Raw genomic sequence first — 14,959 nt, 5'->3', positions numbered from 1 at the left:
TTGAAGTTTATTCAGCCTTTTCCTCATTGAATCAATGAGAGTTATTAATAAAAGTTAGAGGGAGAAGAGTCATATTGACCTAGATTCTGACTTCCTCTTACGCCTTTCTTCTGTCATTCCTACCTAGCTTCTGAATGTGTCCTGCATTCTGCTGGATTCAGGAATGGTTTTTTTTTTTTTTTTTTTTTAATGTTTAGTTCTAGCTTCCAAATCCGTTTGTGGTAATTACCTTTAACAAAAAGCCATTATGTCCCTAGGTTTTTATTCCTGTAGAGATGAACGATTAGCAAATTAATAATGAACTTAACTTTCTCCATTTAACTATAAAGTTCTGCTTTCAATTATACTATACTTAATAAGTGTTTTATACTTGAACTTTGCTCAGAGTATATCTTAAGTATTTTCACTGTAAAAAAGAGTTGACTACATGAGATGATGGATATGCTAACTATCTTGATCATGGTAGTTATTTCATACTATCAAGTATATCAAATCATTATATTGTGCATTTTAAATACATGCAATTATATCATTCCATCATTCCTCAGTAAAGGTGGAATTTTTTAAAAGCCACCTAATATTCAGAGTTAAATAATATTAGTTAAACAACTCCAAGTTTATTTTGATATTAGGCAGTATCCATCTCATATCACTTCTTTTGTTCACCATCTGGTCCAGTTGTCCACATTGTGAATGTTTCCCTGAGCCCCTGGAACCCATTTAATTGTTCCTTCTTCATATGCAACGTGATCCTTCTAGTGCTTATACTGTATTATATATTTTTTTGTAACCAAGCATGTTCATCTGTGGCTCTATTCCAGAAAAGAATGCCATTCTAACCAACTCTCAGTGGTACCTGTGGGGTGGCATTTATCTCATTGTGCTAAAATGTCATTTTCACTTTGCTACCTATACTCCGTGAATTGATAATATAGACATCTAAAACCTTACTATTGTGTCTGATACTTTTACCTGTTTTTTTCTTTTCTTTAAAATTAAGGTTACTAGGCACCACTTTCACTATTGTTCCTTCTAGTCACACTATTGTGTCTCTCTAATACCTGATTTATGGTTTCATATCCGATTGCCAACTGAAGGTGAACAGTTGTAGGTCTGCATATTGTGTGAGAGATACATCTCTTGCCCCTTGCTTTGTGAAATGTCTGAACGTGAATCTCTCTATCTTGTAGGAGTTAGAGTCACCAACAGCCATATTACTCGTGTGTGTGTGTGTGTGTGTGTGTGTGTGTGTGGTCTCTTTGTTTCAGAGCTGTTAGCCAAAACAGGGGAGCATAACAGAGAACACAAAACCTGTGAAAACCCTGGGTTTTTAGAGGCTCAGCTTTGCCTGCTTTGAATAGAAACCAATGAAGTTCAGTTTTCTACATGATTAGCAAGATCTGTCCACAGAAGAAAAGAATCACTTCTGAGCACACCAGTACTTGTCATAGGTTTTCAGATATATCAACATGGTTACTGATACTTACCAGCTCCCTTTTTATCCTATTTAACATAGGAAGTTCTCAAAGGTTGAATTTTATAGTCTTCTAACTTTAAATTTTTTGAAATATGTTATTTAAAAAAAAAACACGGTGTTCCACAACATACGCAAGTGAAAGCACCTTGCACAACTCTTGGCACTCGTTTCATATGCCCAAAATTACTCGAAAATAGAACCGACACTTGGAGAGAGTTTTACTTATCTTTTATGGTAGTTAACCCACTTTCACTAGCATTTTAAAAGTTGGTTATATTTTCATTTCTTTTCTTTTTATATCTTCCTCCTTTTTCCTTATTAGTTTATCAAAAAACAAAAGGAAACATTATCATATGGGAAATGTAACACATAGAAATGTTATATGGAAAAATAAGGCAATTCACAGGGCTTATACCCAGTGTAATTAGTGTGTTTACATGCTAGTCTAGACACACCCAGTTATTTGTATCTTGAGACACATTTCAGTTAGCAGACTTAACAAGTCTTTCTTGTTTAAATCTCACAACAGGAGATAAAATACAGGAGATAGATACACAAGCTATTTGAACTAAGTATCTTGGGAAATTAAGTATTAACATTCCCTTGAGGGAAACCTCTACATATATCTAATTTATTTTGCCATTTGAACTCTGTCAAAATAAAAGTGAATAATCCAGTCTTCATACTTTAACCATTTGGCATAATAATATTCTCACAAACACAAAGGCCATGCATGGAATATGGCAAATCTGGGTTAAACTATATTGCATGGGTTCAGATGGTAAGAGTGGAGTTGAAAAGATGGTTTGGAAAGTGCAAGATGAAAAAAACATTTAAAAGAAAAGGAAAGTGCAAGATGGCTTTCATTGACCATGATATGAGTGGCAATTGTAAAACAAAAATAATATTAAAATATCAGTCTTTATAATTTCTAATTTATATGTCCTTGTAAAAATTTAAGGGAAAAATATTTCAAATGCTGATTTGAGTATTTATTTTGGCTTCTCTTTTATGAACCCATGCGAACAAATATATAGGTATGTATATACATATTTATTTTTAAAATTAGGAAATAAGAACAAATCATGTTGGCTACTTCCTGGATACTATCAATTAAAAAACACTATTCCTACCAGTGCAACCATTTTCTTGGGATTTGTTGACACCCTAATTGAAATCCTATGAGCCTCATTTTCCTTTATTTTATTCCTATATGAAGGACATACTGACAAAGTGAATTTAGATACCATCGACATTTGTTGTCACCAAGAGTAGGAGTTATCTCTGACAGAACATCGATACCTTGCCTTATTCTACTCTTTTTGTTCAATTCATGTCTCTATCTCTCCTTCTTCCGTTTTTCTTATTTTACTTTATCAGAATATAGTTTTACTATTGCCAAAAATGTCAATGAAAAGACACAAATTAAAACAAGAAATGTGCTTTGATGATTCTTTTGTATGTATGGGCATTTTTTAAACCTCTGAAGGAATTTTTAAAAATGGAAACAGGGAAAAATATTTCTAAATTTTCTTCTTCCAACTCTCTGCTCTTATTACTCTTTCCAGAATTTCTCCCTTTAAACATAAGTGCATTGTTATTATAGTTTTCTCAGGAAAACTTTATTTTTTATAGCAAAATACGTATTTATGACATGTCTCTCTCATATTTTTATGCTTTGAAAGGTGACAACCTCCCCCCATTGTAGATAGATTCTGGGAAGCGTTTTCGGCATTGATCTCAAGAACAAACATCACAGTACCGACAAGCATACATACGTTTATACATAGAGTTTGTTTTAATTTTAATTCTTATCTCTCCAAGTTATGATGACCAATATTATCATCTTCAGCTATCTATTTGTTTCTCCTCCTATTCCTGTACTGAATCTCTTATTTGTATTTATAGTGAAATGGTTCAGAATAAAACTCACAATATCTTATTGGGTGGACTGAATTTGTTTCTTAGGTGACATTATGGAAAAATACACCTTCACTGAAGAGTAATTCCCTGGGAAAAATTGATGTATTAAAGACTATTGGGAGTCATTGGCTCTAATAACAAATACCCTTGTTCTCTCTTTCAACACACAGGAGAATTGTGGGTTAATTTCCTTTGAACTAGGTAGGCATGGCCCTTGATAGCTTCAGCCAGTGAATGATAAACAGAAGTGAGTCACTTCCTGCAGAAACTTTAAGAACCTGTATATGGTTCTCCACATCTTGTTTCCCTGCCTCAGTGGTATTGAACGCATATGTAGGCTTGGGACCTCCATGAATGCTGGGTCTTTGGTAACTGTGGAACAGAGCTCTCCACTATTCCACACTGGACATGTAGAATATGAAATAGCATTTCATTTTTAACATTCTCATTTTTTGGAGTTGTTTGTTTCAACAACATATTCTATCCTTCGCTGTCTGACAGCAACTGTACGATTTTGGCAAACTGTAGAAGACTTGTCATTTTTCCAATCTCTAGGGAGCTGCAATGTCAATCATGGGACATGGCATCTCGTTTGAAATATCCTAACATTACAAAGGAAGAAGCTTTAAGCTTTTATTTAGTTTATGGGTAAGACATTGTCTACTCTAACAGTGCTCAGATTAGATGGCAGCCTCCATGGGATATTTTTGATTTCTGAAATTTTATATATAATAATTCCTTCACAAATTTAAATATATCTTCCTTCTTTACCTTAAAGATTCATTGCCTTCCAAATGCAAACGCTTTTGGGAGGGAGAATATTTTAAGTCTTATCAGTCATTTATACGTTAGTGAATAAAGTGTGTAATGAATTAGAGAGTTTTCTAAAAATAGTTTTAGATAGCAGCAAAGTGGGCGGATGATAAGGAATTATGGTATCTACCTGGCAAAAGGGAAAAGGACACTGAGATTTCATGTTAAAGACAAATGTTGCCTACTTCATAATTTCCAGAAGGGCTGGTTCTTCTTTAATCCTCTAGTGTGTGCCAGGATCAAGATCAAACATCGACTTTAGGGAAATCTTAAAGCCTTTGGCATCACAGAAGAATTAAATTATATTAATGCCTTAAAGGATTCCAGAGACTTCTTCAAAACTGAATTGTTAGTGATAGAAAAACTTGGAAAAGTTCATTTGAGTTTATTGATAGAATTTACCCATTTATCATGGAACAATGGTAAGTTCATGCACTTCTGCTGATACTGGTGGATTGGTGAGTTGATGTTTCTGAAGTTCACTAAGGTAGATGAAGAATTTTATTTTATTTTTTAATTGAAGTTCAATTTGCCAACATATAGTATTAACACCCAGTGCTCATCCTGTCAAGTGCCCTTCTCAGTGTCCGTCACCCAGTTACCCCATCCCCCCCTCCCGCCTCCCCTTCCACTACTCTTTGTTTCCCAGAGTTAGGAGTCTCTCTGTTTGTCATCCTCTCTAATTTTTCCCACTCATTTTCCCTCCTTTCCCGTATAACCCCCTTCACTATTTCTTATATTAACCATATGAGTGAAACCATATGATGACTGTCCTTCTCTGATTGGCTTACCTCATTCAGCATAATACCCTCCAGTTCCATCCACATTGAAGTAAATGGTGGGTATTCGTCGTTTCTGATGGCTGAGTAATATTCCATTGCATATAGACCACATCTTCTTTATCCAGTCATCTGTCGAAGGACATCAAGGCTCCTTCCACAGCTTGGCTATTGTGGACCTTGCTGCTATGAACATTGGGGTGCAGGTGTCCCAGCATTTCACTACATCAGTATCTATGGGGTAAATCCCCAGCAGTGCAATCGCTGGGTTGTTCGTAGGGTAGCTCTATTTTTAACTCTTTGAGGAACCTCCACACTGTTTTCCAGTGTGGCTGCACCAGCTTGCATTCCTACCAACAGTGCAAGAGGGTTCCTCTTTCTCCACATCCTCTCCAACATCTGTTGTTTCCTGTCTTGTTAATTTTCACCATTCTCACTGGTGTGAGGTGGTATCTCATTGTGGTTTTGATTTGTATTTCCCTGATGGCAAGTGATGCGGAGCATTTTCTCTTGTGCTTGTTGGCCACGTCTATGTCTTCTTTGATGAAGAATTTTAGAAGTAAAAAACAACTACTACTGCAGTTATATACTATGCACATTTTACTGGTGTTCCACAGTCATGTGCCTGGTTGCTTCTAGTTAAGGACATAATAACTTTGATAGGATAAAACTTGAGTGCAATTTTATATTTTAAAAGTTTACAAATACTATACTTGCTAGTATGCTAATGATAGTAAAAATCTAGGTAAGTTCCAATGTTCATATTTTAGTGAGATTAATTCCTCTCTATGTTAAATAGTCTGTAGTTCTTAAATAATGTCAGAATTCAAGATCAGATTTGACATTTGGTGTTTGTTAAAGTGCTATTCAGGCAATGTTTGGAGTTAAAACATGGAATAATGACATAAAAACATGGAATATTCACTAACTTTTGCACTTCCCCAAACTGATAATAAAATCAGAATTTTAAATAATCAATACCAATTATTTACCAAGTGACTGAATCATAACGTTGATCTCTTCCCAAAGCATGATTCCTATTTATGAGTGACATATACATTTCAGTTCTACATACTCAAAAACTGATTTTGTTTGTTTGTTTTCTGTGGTAATATTGATCTTGGACTTTCTCTCCCAACTTCTTAGGAGAGATATATCATTTCCTTTGATGTATTTGAGTCCTTTTTAAGAGAGAAGCTAGGTTTCTTCAGTGTTTACCAATTGGAAACTTTCTATAAAGTCATGATGTCTTTGACTTGTTAGTAAGAAAAAAGTCATATTTAAAGGCATAAATATCCTCAACATACCAAGCAATAGTTCTAAAATCAATTTCCATTAAAAAGATTTTTACCTTTTATCTTCTATGAAAGCAATCTGAAGTAACAACAAATGGGTTGTTTTTCCATTTTGAAAGGCTAATACGTTACCTTCTCATCAGCTTTTCACCGATCTGTAGAACTACTTTCTGGGTCCCTTCCCAAAAAGGCAAGCATTTGGCAAGCAGTAATTTTTTTCCTGTGTGATCTGTTAATATTTTTAACTAAAATGTTATTTCACTTAATCATTATATATTATTGATTACCTTAATGTTTCCAAATATGATAGATTTTAGAAACCAAACAACCTCTCATTTCATGGCTTTTCCTATTTCAATATCCTATTTCCTATGAAAATCAGATATAAGAAAATAACCCCTTTATTCCTTACATCGTTTTTGTTTGTTATTTTAAATACTACTCCATTAAATTACTGTTTTTCTGTCTTGCAACTCTTTTAAACCATGGTTCATTTATCTTCCAAACTCTATTAGATTTTAATCTCCTTGAGGGTAAGAACCGTAGTGTTTTCCTTTGTATCCTAGCGCCTGATATATGGTAGGCATTCAATAGAAACTTACTAGCAAATGAATAAATAAACGAATATGTTATTAGTTTTGATGGGAAGGTTAATGTAAAGAACATTGAGGCTTAGTATGTCATGTAGGCTGCTGTGTGACAGCACCAATTCTAAATGCTTGGAACAGATACTGTTGGTGTCGTCTATACTTCCACACACCCCTTGCCGTGTCAGTGAATGACAGCTTGTCCTCCAACAGCCTCCAATGGAGGTTTTGTCAGAGGGCTGCCCTCATTGTGACAGAAACCACTTTGCTTATGTGCAACTTGGGTGGGATGTGTCTGGGAATCAATTTTCCTTGCAGGCAGTCTGAAAATAGTGATTGATAGATATTGAGGGGATAACTATTCTAGATTCTTTACTCCTTGCTTAGGATAAGTCAGAGATATGTATTTTACATAATTTTCGGGGTCATAAAACTAAGACAGAATCACTACTAATAGAAGAAGATAATGTTATATTCCAATCCAGCAATAAGTGCATTTTCAGGTAAGAAGACAAAAAAATAAAAATAAAAAACATTTATAATGCAGTGGTGACAATTAGCTATATACTATGGAAGCTGCAGGCAAAAAAGCATTTTCTGAGTTTTCGTTTTGTCAAATTACAAAAAAAACTTATTTTTTTTAGAGAGGCTTTAATACTTATGTCATCAAATATGTTGGAGTTTTCTGTTGATATGTTACTCTGTGGGTTATAAAATAATCACATTTTTCTAAATGATGTTTTGGAATTTTTATATTTAAATCTGTAAGAGTCTAAAATTAGATTTTTGGTGTAGCAGAGGTATGGGTCTCTTTCTCTCTCTCCGTCTCCTTCTCCTTCTTTTCTCTCAACAAATTGTTAGTCACCCTTAGTGTATGTATTGAGGAATGTATCAATTTCCTATTAATGTGACATATAACCTTCAATACATACTAAATTTCTAAAAATGCAGATTTGGGTTTTCTATTATATATCAGCAGTAAAATGTTTTAGTCAGTGTAGTTTTATAGTGTGTTCAATATCTTATTTTTCAAATACTTTCTCACAATATTTTATTTAAAAATATTTTGCCTGTTTTTCACTTATTATTCTTACTAAATAATAATAGAAATACCCAATAGAATGCACTTAGAATTCTGATGGATATTATATTGAATTTATAAATATATTTGATATGAAAATATATTGACATTAACACATTAGAAATATGTGTAAAACTCCATCTGTTCACACATACACATAAGTACATTTGGCTTCCCTCTTCCTTCCTTCCTTCCTTCCTTCCTTCCTTCCTTCCTTCCTTCCTTCCTTCCTTCCTTCATCTTTCAAGGGAATATTACGGACAGGTCAGATATGACCTAGACTTTAAAAAAGGAGATTCTTATAGCAAGACATTCTAAGCAGAAGGAAAGGAGGATGTTTCTAATAAAGCTTGAAGTTCAGTCTCAGATTCGGTTGTGAAGACTTTTGTAAGCTATTTTAGAGAATTTAGAATCAAAGTTTAGGTAGTAGGAAATTTCTGATGGTTTTAAGTAAGGAGGATATAATGATCAAATCTGTGTCTTAGAAAGATAACCCTCAAAGGAAAAAAAAAAAAAGATAACCCTCTAATCACATGGTTGATTCCTCTGGCAACCAGCCCCCATCCCTGAAGCTATTTAGGGGGCTGGCAAGTTACCTCATTAGCATAAAGCCATATACGTTGGAAAGGGACTTATTATGAACTTAAAAAGATGCTCCTCTCTCTGTTATCAGGAACCAGGGGTGAAGACCAAACATTTTTTTCTTTAAGGATTTTATTTATGAGAGAGAGAATGAGAGCAGGGGAAAGGACAAGCAGACTCTGTGCTGAGCATGGAGCCCTTTGTGGGGCTCAATTCCACAACCCTGAGATGATGACCTGAGTGAAATAAAAAGTTGGAGGCTTAATCACTGAGCCATCCATGGGCCCCCATGTATTTCTTATAATAAAATATCACACAAGTCATATGCTATCCCTAAGTGTTTCGATATATAACCTATTTTTTGCATAAGAACTATTTCTTCAGGTGTATATATCCACATGGTCATTTGCAACTTTTCAAAACCCAAATGTATGACCATATAGTAATACAGTTTCAAACATAACCTTCTGAATTACAAAAATGTGTTTTAAACTGTAATTCAACCTAAACTAGTTTCTAATATAAGTTAAAGTCTCAAATGTTTCCCTTTCTCAATAACATTTCTTATTAATCTTGTTCCTTTATTTCTAATATTAATCTAAGTGAGTTTTACTCTAAATTAAATATTTACTCATCACCTCAGAGATTTAAATGTATGACGACATTATCAGAAAATGTAAGATGACTTAAAACTTTGCTATTGACAATGAGAGAACTTTTTTCTTAATAATTTTATGGTTCTTCAAGCAAGATATAAAGTGCTGAGATATTTTCACGTAACTTCCACTCCTTGCAAAACATAAATGTTAATTTAATTACATGAATTTTCAAAGTACAAGGGCTAGAGAAATTTGCATGTAACATTTGCATTAAACTTCAGTAATTAATGAGAATGATCTGCTTCATATATTGTTTTAAAAATACAGATTTAGATAAAGTAAGCAAGTGGTATTAGTATTATAGATTAAATGTAGATTTTTCTCAGTATGAATTATAGTGTGGGAACAAAGTTGTGTCTTTAGATTTTTAAGTTCATGCAGATAACTAACACATAAAATGAAACCTTTTAAAAAGTTTCATTTGTAAAGGCTTGGTAAGTAAATAACCAGTGTTCATGTTCTCCAAAAATACAGATCACACTAGAAAATGAAAATAAATTATTAGAAATCTTATAAGTTGAATTATATGTTTTCCATCTACATAAGAAGATAAAATATTCTTAGACAAGATGAGAAGTATCCTGGAGTCACTTTGAGAGCAATATCATACGTAAGGTAAATGGGACAGGATGAAATATGGGAAATTTGATGGCATTAAGCAAAAACTCGGAATCTATTAATACTCTAAACAAAACTAGCATTCTTAAAACATGAAAATTGGGGCAGGTCAGTTTGTTGAAGAAATGTTAAATGTGAGACTTAACATGCTGCAATAGATGTGGGATCTTAGTCCATTTTGATAACAACCATTTACTGCTTGTGTATATTCTGGGAAGAAATGTTAATTACGGGGCAATAATGGAATCAACGAGAGCTTTTACTGTGGCCACAATTACTGTGGAGTAGTGTAGTTGGAGTACTGTTTCTCAAATTGGTAGCATATTTCAGATAAAGAAAGGAAGTCCCCCCTACTTGAAACTGCTGTGTCATTTCTTCTTCCTTAACTGAAATTCCAACTGAGTTTCAGGAAATGCCCTAATGAGCCACTTCTCTTTTCTCTTTCCTCACTAAGTGGATTCCAACCAGCCCTAACTATTCATTACTCATGATCAGATCATTTACTTTGGTTGTCTCTTTGGGCATGGTGCTTATGTTATGGGAAGAGGGATTATAATTTGGTCCTGTTTGTAGAGGTGATAACACTGATAGAATCCAATCATTGCGGGTAGGTAACTAAACTGGCAGGTTAATTTTCTGTATTTTAGATGAACTATGAAGACAGGTCTAATCAATACTTATTTTACTTTGATATGTGTGGCTATAATTATGGTTTCATTTGCATGATCATTAGGTATCATATTAGAGTAGTTGAGCTGTGATTTGCTGTAATTTAGGTAAACTATATCTGTAACTTTATTAATGTCTTATTTTAATCAAGATGTAGAAATCACTGTTTTAGTTCATGATAAAACATTTTTTTCTTCTGGTTTCATATTCTTGGGTATTTACTAAATTGTACCAATTTAACATTTTATTGCATCTTATATGTTATTTTGTGAATAAATGTTAATTTCTGTTTACATTTTAGCAATATATATTATATTGGCTTTTAAAGGTAAGAAAATATGAGTTCTGTTCATAGCTAAATTAGCACCACATAGTAGTTTAGGGTTTGTTATTTTTCCAGGGTTAGAAATTATTCTGATTTTTTAAATGAAGATTTGGATCTGAAAAGTTTGTGTAGGAGATGTCAAATATCTCAAAGCAATAACTTTTTGTAGTAATAGTTTTCAATTGTAATAATTAGTAGAGTTGTGGTAGGGACTTGAAGATTATCTATATACCTGTATATATATACACACATATGTACACATCTATTTTTTTATATATTTGTTTCTGTGTATTCAATCCCATACTTTTAATATTGCCTTAAAATGTTTCATTAGGAATAGATATTTTGAGAAAAAATAAACCTGCAGTAATCTTTAATTTCATTTCAGGTAGCTTAACTAGTAACTTATTTACTAGAAGCTTCATTTAATATTGAGACTAAAATAACCTTCACAGTTTTTTCCTATTCAGAGACTGTGTCAACAAAGCAAAGTGAAACAGAATGTGGAGTTTCTTATCAAGATTATTCAGACCATTCTGCTTCACTTCTATTTTAGATGAATCTAAGCATAGCCTTACATTTTCAAGTTGCTTTTGAATGAATATAAATCTTTTACTTTTTTGGTGGAAACTACATTGAATGGGCCAACTTTGTGATCTCCATTTTGAGAATGAAAAGTCTTTTTTAGCTATTAAAACAAATGGAATATATATATATATATATATATATATATAATTTCCATGTTGTCTATTATTTTGGTTTTGATTATTAATATTATTTAAAAATTTTTCAATTTCATTACAAAGCAGTAGAACAGTTAGATGCATGACTATATTTTGTTGAACTGAAACTTGGAGCTGATGTCAAAAATGAAACAAGCTGAAAAACGTTTCTTAAGCGTCAGCTTTATTTTAGTGACTGTGGCACAGGGTTTGTTATAAGTTCTAAATAACCAAAATTATTATGAGACATTTAAATATGATGCAAATATCTAGCATAAGGGAAATTTTCAGAAACTGTAGTAATTAACACAGTGGAAATAGAAAACAAGTTTGAAAACAGTGGTATGAATAGTCAAAAAGGAGAAATAAGCAAAGAATAAACTGAAAGAAATGAAATATTCTTACACAATAGTTTCAAATAAACTAATGAAATATGATTCAAAGGGAATAATGATGGATACTGATAAAAATCATAATAATACATGTGGGAATGCAATCATTCAACTCTGGAAATCAATGTACAAAGAAAATTATCTGAAGTCAGGCATCTTATGGAGATAAATTTAATTAGCTCTTTTAGTAAGAAATACTGGATTAAAGCAGGGGGGCAATAGCAGATCTAAAGAGATCATATTTGCTAATAGTAGATTGCAAGTTTTATGCTGACAAACTAAACAAATGTAGAGTGCAACAAATAGTTCCTGCTCAGGTTTTACTGATTGTGTTTACTAAGATCAGAAAGAAGAGTCTGTGAAGCATAGAGCTGAGGATGTATGAGGAAAGCAGGAAGAACCACAAGTGTCCTCAAAAATGTGAGCTATGAGGGGAGAGCTTACCAATAGTCTTACAGGAAAAAATGAGCAGCAAGAAACTAATGTATAAAAATATTCTTTATTTTGTAGAGTTGTAGATCACTAGCCATTTTAGGAGTCTGTGGGTTGAGGTGCAGGTGTTTGGAGACATATCAAGATTTGGCAGACATCACTTTGCCTGTGAGAGCTTAGTGGATGGATAATTATGTGGTTCCATTAAATTGTATTCATTGGAGCATGGGAAATCTGTCCACTTACTCATCATCAAAAAAAAAAAAAGAATTGTTTGAGAATTATTACAGATAGTTTAGTTAAACATCAGAAAAATTGGGGGGATCTGTATTTTTGAAAAGTGCAAAGCACGTTAAGGCAGGTTGTAGAATTTCCTCAGGTGACCAGTTTAAAGAATAGATTAGTCAAGGAGAGAAAGCCCTTGTAACAGATTTTGTAATTGGTCTCAGTATACAATGGGAGGTTGGGCCTAATGATCTTAAAGATCTATTAGGTTGCTGTTTTCCTTTTTATCTCTTCAGGTTTAAAAGAATAAGTGAGAATTCAAAAACAGAACTTAAAAAAAAAAAAGCAATTGAAGGGACTGAATCTACGAAGAAGAGATACAGTTTTAATAAGGATTCCCATGATCCCTTATGTTCATTCCTAAGAGTTACCATGGAAGGGTATCTACAAATCATCTCTTGCCTTTCCTGAAAGACTCCTCCACCTGCATACTAGAACACATTGTGATTCATTTTCTGAGTTTTTCTACTGGGCCAGAGAATCCTTCTAGCCCTCCTTTTTGTTCTTTATTTTTTTTTCTTTTGTGAACATGTTTCCATACAGAAGTTCATAGGCACATGAACAAATTAAGTTCTGAAGGATATTCAGCTTGCTTAGATGTATTTCCATCCAAAAAAGAATTTGAGTCAGGACACTCTCTTCAATCAGATATTTTGCTGTGTGCTTTTCCAAAAACTCATTCTATCCAGCTTCTTCCCCCTCTCCCCACAAAACCTAGACCAGTACCTGCTACTTTGAAAATCTGTCTACAGACAGGTAGTGATCTCAGCTAGTGTCTGCAGGGAATATCTCAGTAGCTAAGACGTTTATAATCTCTGCTCCCTTTGATTTTATGCACACTGGAAGGATTTGAACCTATTAAACAATCTAAGGTCTGCAATAGAAACTTTGTCAGCAGCATTTTTTACCATAAGACTTTAAATTCTGGTAAGTTTTAGGCTTCCTCTTAATTAATCTTAAGCCAAAAGGCATCGATCCTTTGGTCATACTCGCAAATGTTTCTCTCCATTTAGACAACTGTTTTTTCTCTTCTATAGCTTTATAATTGTCCTCCACCTATGCAAAGCTTTTTTCACATGATGGATGATTTGCTCTTTTCATCAGAAGTATATCTACCATTCAAGATTTTTCCCAAAAATATATTCAACCTTCTTTACTCTCTCTGTTCTCAAATTGCAAAACATCTATTGTCGTTTTTATTGCAAATGACCTTTTTTTTTCCTTATTAGCCTTTGACATATTGTGGACATGTAGGGATATAGTGTTTGGAAAATTCTGAGCATATTCACTCTTAGAGTGGGAACAAACCAGTAGGTGAGTCTGCCGAGTGAGATGACTGATGACACTATTTTCTGGAGAAGATAGAGAATGTACAATTTTGTCTTGAGCAATAACTTAGTTAATATCTATGTAAGTTGGTTAAGTTGAAGGTATATACGTAGAGGAGTCTACCAAGTGCAACAGTAGGTTTTAAGGATGCTAAGATGCCTAAGATAGGGTACCTACGCATGAGCATTTGAAGCATTTCAACAATTAATCACACTGACAAGTTTTAAAAGTATCTATCAATTCCCTATGAGTCTGGGGGTTTGAGAAGGGTTCAAAGAACCCTTGAAAAATAATTAGCTATTCTTTAGGCAGGCAAAGGATAGGAGAAAGGCATCAGACCAAAAGACTAGCATGTGCAGAGTTGTGAAAAGCATGGCACATTCAGGGGTCTTTGATTAGAGCTTGCGATCATTGTGGGGAATAACATAAAGTAGGGCTAGAGAGTTAAGATGGGGGCAGAGCATAACTATGCTTTTAAGGGTTTTAGGATTTTAACAAGAGGAGTAGCTTGATCTGATTGTGTTTTAGCTGGATATCTCTGGCCATTTGGAACACAGTTTGGGGGAATAAAAGACTACAGTCATTAGGTTTAGATTTTGTTTATAAAGTGCTCCTGTATCTGCTTTAAGGGAACATACTTTGCAAAGTGGTTGTACCTCTGGCAAGAACAGAAGGCAAGTGCTTTGCTAAAAATATGATAGAACTTACTTCATAAGAAAATCAAAGGTGGGTGGACTGTGTCATTTTCCACTGTAGAAATAACTACTGAAATTGAACATGGATTAGCTCTCAAACCAGTGGGCCAAGCAAATATTTGCAAGTGATTCAGTGATTTCTTTGTGGTTGCTTGGTTTAGTGCTGATAGAACACACTGAAATGGGAAGTCAGAGTTCAGCATTTTCAGCTTGCTACTAACTCGCCATGTGACTTTGAATAAGCCCGTGTCTGTGTGTGTGTGTGTGTGTGTGTGCGCGTGCGGGAGCACTGAATA

General features: G+C 33.8%; 1 protein-coding gene across 2 annotated transcripts in view; it reads left to right on the top strand.

Moving 5' to 3' along the window:
- The window catches only part of TFEC (transcription factor EC), a 103,068-nt gene that overhangs the window by 22,283 nt on the left and 65,826 nt on the right, over positions 1-14,959 (top strand). Inside the window, exon 1 of one of the 2 annotated variants that reach the window (XM_041727704.1) lies at positions 10,314-10,421. The exons of the other annotated variant lie outside the window; for it this stretch is intronic. The gene's annotated coding sequence lies outside the window, so the exon portion shown is untranslated. Of the gene's footprint in view, positions 1-10,313; positions 10,422-14,959 lie in introns of those variants that run through there. 2 annotated transcript variants of the gene reach the window in all.

The sequence above is a fragment of the Vulpes lagopus genome, chromosome 13 (assembly GCF_018345385.1).
Source record: "Vulpes lagopus strain Blue_001 chromosome 13, ASM1834538v1, whole genome shotgun sequence".
NCBI classification, from domain to species: Eukaryota; Metazoa; Chordata; class Mammalia; order Carnivora; family Canidae; genus Vulpes; species Vulpes lagopus.
This window is presented reverse-complemented; position numbering and strand designations above follow the sequence as displayed.